At 43.8% G+C, this 8872-nt stretch overlaps 1 protein-coding gene across 6 annotated transcripts in view; it reads left to right on the forward strand.

The window, feature by feature from the left end:
- The window catches only part of Akap6 (A-kinase anchoring protein 6), a 432222-nt gene that overhangs the window by 82667 nt on the left and 340683 nt on the right, over positions 1-8872 (forward strand). The window contains exon 1 of one of the 6 annotated variants that reach the window (XM_029484607.1): positions 5738-5757. The exons of 4 other annotated variants lie outside the window; for them this stretch is intronic. The gene's annotated coding sequence lies outside the window, so the exon portion shown is untranslated. Of the gene's footprint in view, positions 1-5737; positions 5771-8872 lie in introns of those variants that run through there. One more of the 6 variants, XM_029484606.1, reaches the window with a different exon arrangement.

Below are 8872 nucleotides of genomic sequence, written 5' to 3' on the forward strand. Positions count from 1 at the left end.
TGTCCTGGAACTCACTTTGTAGACCAGGCTGGCCTCGAACTCAGAAATCCGCCTGCCTCTGCCTCCCAAGTGCTGGGATTAAAGGCGTGCACCACCACCGCCCGGCCTTTTTTGTTTTTTTTTTTTTTGTTTTTGTTTTTTTTTGTTGAGTTTGTTTTGTGTTAGCATTTACTGAAGGCTATGGGGTTGCCCTTAAGGGTGCTTTGTGTACCCAGTGAGACTCCAGTGGGCTAGTGGTTGTCAATTAGAAATGTCTTCTTGGTTATAGAGTTCTTAAAGTTATTTCTAAAAGATTATTATAGTGAAATGTGTGCAGCAGTTTTACTGAATTGAGTCAAAAGGAATGTTGTATTTGAAAGTATGGTGCTGCCTTGCCTGGGCAGCACAGAAGAGCTGACCCTGGTGGAGTGGGTGAGGGTGAGCCACCCTGAGGGTGTGAGCGTGGGAAAACCGCTCTGGCTACTCATCTGTCCTGAGGTGGCTTGGGCTCAGGAGTGTTGTGCTCCACCCCTCACCCCCTGTCCCTGGGGTCATGAGTGCTGGTGAGGTGGCCCTGCCCCTGGCCAGCTGCAGGCCCTGCCATGGGAAGCACAGTAGAGCCAGGCCCTGGGGCACAGGTGAGCTGGCCCCCAGGGTGTGAGGGCAGGAGAGTTGACTGTGTCTCCTGCCACTGGCAGAATTGGGTGGGCTAGCCTGAACAGTGTGGTAGAGCTCACCCCAGGGTTGCAATAAAGTGGTCAACTGATAACTTGATAAGCTTGATCCAGAGCTATGAATTAGCCCACCCCAAAACCTACACCATCTGTGAACCGTTGGAGCTCGTCAAAGGGCTGGTCCTGCTGTTCCAAAGCTGCCGGATCTCCATGACACAGGGCAACAACAGGATAACTGGGAGGAGTCAAGGTGAAGATCCAATATTGATGGTGTCACAGAAGCCAGACATGTTGAACCAGACCAATGACACATTGCAATAAATATATTTTTAGTTATTTTTGTTTTTTGTTTTTGGTTATTTTATTTATTTACGTTTCAAATATTATCCCCCTTCCCAGTTTCCCCTCTGTAAGCCCCCTATCCCCTCCCCCCTTCTTGACTGACTTATTTACTTACTTCTCCAGAGCCATTCCACTTCCCTCCCTCTACCTTCTTTGTTTCTTTCTTTCTTTGTTGTTTTCTCTCTCTGTTTGTTTGTTTGTTTCTTTCTTTCTCTCTTTTTTCTCTTTCTTTTATTTTGTTAAAGATATAATGTTTATACAATTTTATGAGATACATTATGATAATTTAGTACATGTATAGAATGTGTAATAAGTATGACAAGTATTCTCATCTCCTGCTTAATTATTTTTATTTATTGGGAACTTCATATTCTACTCCTGATTTTAAAATCGATCATAGATTATTGTAACTGATAGGTACTCTACTGTGCTGAGGACCCAGGAGGAATTTCTCCATCCTGTGTTTCAGAGTACATTATGAGATTTCATTCTGTCTCCATTCCCCTCTGAACTGCATAGTGTCCAGTGACCAATATCCCGCCTGCTCTTTGAGAGTAGTATATTTTTGTCTCTGCACATGATCGAGAACACATAGGATTTCGTTTTTCTTTGTCTGGCTTATTTCAATGAACACAGTGACCTCCAGTTCCACCCATGTGTGTGCAAGTGACAGCATGCCATTCTTTTTAATGACTGAATAACATCTCACTGTTTACATATGCCACTCGAACTCTCTCTACTTGTTTAATGAACGGCATCTGTGTTGTTTCCGTATTTCAGTGGTTGTGAGTTGGGTTTAAATAAACAGGAACACAGGTCTGGGTATGATATGTTTCGTCTCTTCTTTGATGCTATACTCAGTAGTGCACTTCCTAGATCCCACAACAGTTTTAATTTCAATCTTAGAGGAGTTGCTACTGCTTTCCGTGTGGCTATACTGATGACATCACCCCAGTAGTCTACAGGATTTCTTCGTTCTCTATATTCCTGCCAAATTGTGTTAGCTTGCCATTCTCTTGGAGTAAGGCAGTATCCCAGGGTCTTGACTTACATTCCCCTGATGCTCGGTTAGATCGATCATTGGTTGGCCATTAGATCGATCATTGGTTGGCCATTTGTTGGCCTCTTTTTGAGAAGGGTTTACTTTGTCCTTAGTAGACTGGCCTTATTTTTCCTTCTTAAGAAAAACAGTTGGGTTTCTCTTTTTTTAAATTTCCATGTTAAGAAATCCAAAGATTTGGAGATAGCTCATTCAGTAAACTTGCCACACCAGCATGAACGCCTGTGTCCAGACCCCTCTCATTCACAGAAAAAGCTGGGCATAGCAGTTTAAACCTGTAACCTCAGCGCTGGGGTTCTAGAGAAAGAAGGAGCCTCGTGGCTTGCTGGCAGTTTAGGGATCTACTCAAATCACTGTACACTAAGTAAGAGACCTTGTCTCCAAAAGTAAGGTGGAAAGTAAATGAAGAAAGCACCCAACATTGACCTCTAACCTCCATGTGTACATTTACACATGTACCTACACACACACACACACACACACACACAATTCATCAAGTGCTGCCAACTTTGGACGCACTCCTGAGCTTCAAAGTCTATTGTCTTTCCTTGGGGCTTCAGAGTAGAGGCAGCCAGGTAAAAGTACTAATGCTGTGATCACAGGGCTGGTTGATCCCTCAGCCATCAGGCTCCATTCCCAGTCCTTCTGATTACTTAGGAAACCCCATGGAGTTAGGGAGTTCCTCTTAGGAGCTGGGACAAAGACCAGACCTCATTTGGGTACTATTATCTCCTCCAGGCACTACTCCGTGTCTATCTGCAGAGATGCCTAGATTCACCAGTTCCAAAATACTTGAAAGAAAAGGCGTGTTTCTTCTGTCCTCCCTGAATTACTGGCTTAGTATTTAGCGTTTGTAAGTTATAAAAGCCATGTATTGCTTCTTTATCTAATTTGTAGCTTTCAAAACATTGTTTTTCCCTCTGATTTTTGGTATTTCCTTACCAGAAATGCCTTTTTTGGGGGTGGGTGGGGGGTAGTGATTGTAGGCATTTAGGAGAGAGCAAAATTAGGTAGCTGTATTCAGTGGGCTGTCTACCTAGATAATTCCTTAGCAACCTCTATAGAAACTTGTTAGTATCTGAGGATGTACACAGAGTCACCAAACACTGCATTAATACAGGTGACTAAGGAATTTTGGAATTCAGGATGTTCAAAGATTACTCTGCTGTCCTGGTTCATCTTCCTTCTTACTTTGCATAATGATGAAGGATATGAATAGAGAGACTCATCACTTGTCAGGAGGTAAGAACATGGAGATGGAAAGGATCTTTTAACCTCGGTGCTTCCATCTTGACAATGTTTGATTTAGTATGTATTACTGTGAAATGAATTTGAAAGAAATTTTAGAACAAGAAAAAAGTCAAATGATTATATGAAATGGTATTTAAAAGTTTTCCACTTCAAATCTGTGATATGATTGTGAGCCGGAGCTAATGGAGAACTAAAAATGGAGACCTCTTTTTATATTTAATGGGGCAGGTAGGACAGAACACAAAGTCCCCTTAATCACTCTGCTATAAAGTCAGCCTCCTCCCTCTCTCCTTCCCTCTCTGCCTCCCTCCTTTCTCCACTCTTTCTTGTACTACCGGCAGTTTTAAGGTTATATTCTGCATTGATTAAGATTTGCCTAGAAAAAGGAGTCTTAATTCTCTGCATTTTTATTTTTCATTTCCCTTTCTTAATAAATAAGCTTCCACGTGTCGCTTATTGTCTCACTTTCTCCACTTTCTCTTTTTAAGCCATCTTTTCAGATTCCGAAGCCCCGTGAGATTCATTCCAAGCCTCATGTATAGAGTGTTCAAAGCTATCGGAACGTGGCTGCGGTTTCTCTTGTGCCCCTACTCCTGGGCCACACTGAATTCTCAGTTCTCTCAACAGTTATCTGCTGACTTTTCCTACTTCATGGTGTAGGATTGTTTTTATTAACCCGCTTCCCCTGCCTAGAATCCCATCAACGTCCTCTCAAATATCAGCTTTCCCAGCAAATGGTGCTTTTTATGTTTCTGTCCAAGGATGAATGCCATTCTTTTAGTTTGCATGTGTGTATTTGACTACTTCTTGCCTATGTAGTATGTAGAAGTGCTGGGGTAGGAGAGACAGAGATTGTCCCTATACAATTGTAATTCCTGAGGCTAAACGCAGTGCATCATATAAACATAAGATGTTTTACACATAGTTGCTTCTCAGTAGCGTCAGCTGATTTGAAATGAATCTTAATTCACTTTATTCACATTAATAGCTGTGGCTAAGTAACAATACTGGTACTTTACTTTGTATATTTCAGACAAGGTATGTATGTAGTCCTGTTGGCAGCCCTGGCTGGACCAGAACTCTGCCTGTCTCTATGTCTATCTTAAGATGAGTGTTTTACAAATCTAGTCTTTCTCAAGACATTTTCTCAAATAAGAGAAAAACGGCTGCCTACTACTTAAAGGTGACTTTGTCAGCTTGGGGTGGGAGCAAAAGTGATGAGCATCCATCTCGTCGTGACCCACGGACACACTGATGATGGGGTGGGCTTTGTGGCCGACTGCCTTACACAGCCAAGTGAATCTCGGTGACAGAGACTTATTTCTGTCCTGGAAGAAAGAAAACACGAGACTGGCCTGGTCAGGTTGGCTATCCATACTTCAGAAAATCTGGGAGAAGGGGCTGAGGAAGGATCATGATTTATGAAGCAGCGCAGCATTGCGATGGAAGATGCCATCGCAACACTGATGAGTGGCTGAGGGGAAAAGCATAATTTCCACACAGGCTATCTGAGTGAGGGGTGGGTGTAATCAGCCATGTGTCTGTGGGAGGACATTAAAACACGGAAAGGGGGAAAACGCCGTTAGCTCCAGGGTGAGCCTTTAAACTGTGGCAGTCTGTCCCAGCCTGCTTGTCAACATCTAGAAGATGAGTTTTTCCTTTCTAAATGTCAGTATGAATGGGCTCTGTGACAAGTGGTTATCAGAATAGAAGAGGAGGAAATGAAAGGGAAGGAGAAAAAGGGACCGTTTGTTAGGTCAGAATTGATGGGATCACACCTAACACAATTGCCTCTACCTCTGTTTTGTAAGATGCGACATGTAGCACGCAGATGTGTTAGTGTGACTAAAATTAGCCCCGTCGAGCAAGCAGGGAGTGGAAGGCTGTGTTCAAGCTTACGGTGGGTTCATGTAATCATGAGACTGATTCTCACATCATGGAATACAGACATGAGAGAAAGTTTCTTGAGGAGAGAGGGAACACACAAGCCCACTTAGTCAGACAGCTTTGACAGCTAGCACACCTTGACCCTTACTTTATCTGGCCTCAGGCATGCTTGGTTTGTGGGGAGTACCATCCTGGTTCTGAGCGGTGGCTGACTGTCTTCTGTCCACAGAGCACTCGTTTCCTTAGGCGTCCTTGTTTTGGCAACTATCTCCTTTGCCCAGTTCACACTCGGCACTGCCTGTTTACAAAAGCCCTGCCTGTGACTGCAGCCTGTGACATATACAATGGCTTCCAAATAGGGACTGGGTAGCAGACCTCACTTGGGAGTTAGGTCACCACCAACGAGTGAGCACCGAAGCTGCTGCACAGCCCTGCCAGCTTGGAGCAGCTGACACTGGCCTTTATCTTGTTTGGCTACAAGCGGAAAGCCAGGGTGGGGAGCGGAGGAGGAGGAGCCAGAGGCTTAATCCTGAAGGGACCTTAGGAACCAAGCAAGCATTTACAGTGAGTACAGTTGGTAGGTTCCCACTTTTCTGCTTCTGATTTAAGAGAGGGAAATTACAGGAGAAAGGAGATGGGCAATTTGAGGGCTGGACAGCTCGGGTCTTTGCGTTTTGATTTTCCCTAAGAAGGCCGCTCTCATCTAAACATATGCAAATGCATCCTGGGAACCTCAGGCTTCAACTCAAAAGTTTTTGGACTGCTAGAGAGCTACCAGTACCAGTCCTTATTAAGCAATCCGTGGTGCATTTTCTTCTGTCTTCACGGGATAGTAAGTAGAGTAAGGTAGGGAAAACTCTCACACAAATTCATGAGGAAAGACTTAAGGTTGCCACTTCTTTCTGCCTTTGTGCTTCATATAGTGCCTCTCCTTTAGTTGCACGGAAAAGGGTGGATTTGATGGATGCTATTTTTAACAGGCGCCTGGATAAAAGGAGGCATTATCTCTAATGCAGGGAAGGTGACCACAGACAAACAGTTGGTGATGGGAGGGAGGGAGAGGCCCTTGGGTTTCAAACGCTGATTGATCGGTCTTCTGTCTTCTTGGAGTCAGTTGCAGCTCGGTGGGTACCTGTATGCTCTTGGGCTGATGCTCTCACTTGTACTGTCGTGACCTGCTGTCTAGTGGCGTTTTCTTTTCTAACATCTCTGTGACTAGAAGGCCTCTTTTCCTTTATGAAGTGACTCACGAAGGAAAAGCATAGAACTTGCAGCACCTAGAAGTAGAAAATCGTGCCCCACTGTTTGTGTTGAAGTGGAATATGTTTCAAAAGTAACCAGGATAAGGGCAGGAAGCTCCACCCAAAGATCACTACCGTGGTCTCTGCGTGTCGAAGCTGTTGCCTTGAATTACATACGTTTATCTTTCCCATCGGATGTGAATTTTACGAAAACCAGGGAGCGTAGCCATGGCTGCTGCTCTGCTGCTATGTGAACTGTCAGAATTGAAAATCAAACGTTCATATTGATTGCTTCCCATGAACCATGTGATTGATTCACTTATAGCATGTCCCTTGCTTGCTAAGTGTTTGACACATGCACTCATTTCTCAGTGGCAAAAGTGTTGGTAAGGAAAAGTACACAACAGAAACTCAAGTGTGAGCTCAGTAAACCTCGCTTCATCGACATGCCCGGGGTACATGGAAAGTTCCTTCCGTTCAGTTGGAATAGTTGAACATTTGTCACAGGAAATCTTGCTTTGAAGTTTGCCTTTCAGGGCTTTCAGGGAGTAATGCACATTTGGTCCTCCCCAGACACCTTTCTGTCTAGTTTTCCTATTGTTTTGGGCCCCACACAAGAACCATGTCTATGTCACTAGTCTTGAGGGGACGATTGCTAGAGGGGAGCCCTTGTCATGTTCGTTCTTCTGGGAAAAATTATCAACGCTAACTATGCTTTAGAAATTATTTTTCTTAGTAATTTTTTTCCTATGAACTATGAGAAGCCAGTTGATTCTATCTGTGTGCTTTAGTGTAACAGAGAGCCAATATGTCGTAGTTACACATGATAAGAATAGAAAAGAAAGAGTAATGGCTGTGAAATCCCTGGATCTCTCACTGTGAGCAGCCTCAGATTCTTCTCCAGTCCGGTCCCTTCATTCTGCAGCTGAGGAAACTAAGTCTGAGAGGCACTGAGTGCCTGTCCTGTACTTACCTGTGTGTAGCCTGACAGCACATGTGGAAATGTGGGATAAGACAGATCTGCGATTGGGTGAGCTGAGTCTTGATACATCTCTAGTTTAAGGTAGGATATGAATCACTTGCTTTAGGAATCTGACGAAACTGCCCGTCAGTAAGTGCCATACAGGGTCTTGGGCACGTAGGTGACTCTGCATTTGAGGCAGCTCAGGGCACAGCAGCCCGACTCCTAGTTGACCTTTGGCACAGTCAAGTTTTCGAGACAATCATTGTTACATCAGTGCGTTCTCCATGTGTAACCAGTTTTACCACCCTGAACAAGAAGGCTTTACTAACCTTTGTTATCAGATTTATTTTTCTGAGACTGAGACTTGATATTTGTCCCCTAGAAAGCAGTGAACTGATTAATAATTTAGATGTGTTCGGGGAAGTCAGAGTCAGCACCTGTGTGATACTGGGGTATGGCTTGGGAAGCACGGAGGTAGCTCAGAAGGGATTGGAAGCCTTCTGTTAAAGTTTGTTATATTTGAGATTTTTATTAGATAAGGCTAGTATTGTTATCATTTAATAAATTTTAAACACAAGGTGGTTGAAAATCTGAGGGATGTATTTCTCCCTCCTGCCTGTCACCAGGCAGCTTCCTAAGGCAGGCACCAAAGGGGGCCAGCCAACTTAATGAGATGTGCTTGCCTTTTGCAAACCACCTTGCTTCCGAAGAGTCACTGATTAACTTTACTTAGCTCAATGCACTCCAGGCGTCCCAGCACTTGGGCGCTAGGAGCAAGATGATCAGAACTTTAAAGTCAGTTTTGAATACATAAGTCTGAGATGAGTGTGTGCTACATGGGTCCTTGTGAGGGTGGGGGAGGAGAGTGCGGGAGAGGGAGTGGGGAGGGGAGGGGATCAGAGAGCAGAGAGAAGAGGGAGAAACAAGGAAGCCAGGAGAGGGGTTGTAGAGCAGTGCCAGAAGAGTACTTAAAAAATGCGGAGTACCTACCCCACTCTTACCCACCCCACTCTTACCCACCCCACTCTTACCCACCCCACTCTTACCCACCCCACTCTCACGTACTTTGTCAGTTCTGTAGATCTAGTAGTTTTCCATGCTCATTAGGTGTGGACAGTTACAGGTTGGTCATGCTGGGAGCTGTCTTGATTTTTTTCCCCTTCTATATTGATAGATAAGAATAACTTTATTTTTGTTACAGTGTTGGCTGATTTTATTTATTTATTTATTTATTTATTTATTTATTTATTTATTTAACTTGAAACAAGTTAGAGTCATCTGGGAAGACAGAACCTCAATTGAGAAAATGCTTTGATCAGATTGTTCTGTGGGCAAGTCTTTCTCTCTCTCTTTTCTTTTCTTTTCTTTTCTTTTCTTTTCTTTTCTTTTCTTTTCTTTTCTTTTCTTTTCTTTTCTTTTCTTTCCTTCCTTCCTTCCTTCCTCTCTCTCTCTCTCTCTCTCTCTCTCTCTCTCT

The sequence above is a fragment of the Mus caroli genome, chromosome 12 (assembly GCF_900094665.2).
Source record: "Mus caroli chromosome 12, CAROLI_EIJ_v1.1, whole genome shotgun sequence".
NCBI lineage: Eukaryota > Metazoa > Chordata > Mammalia > Rodentia > Muridae > Mus > Mus caroli.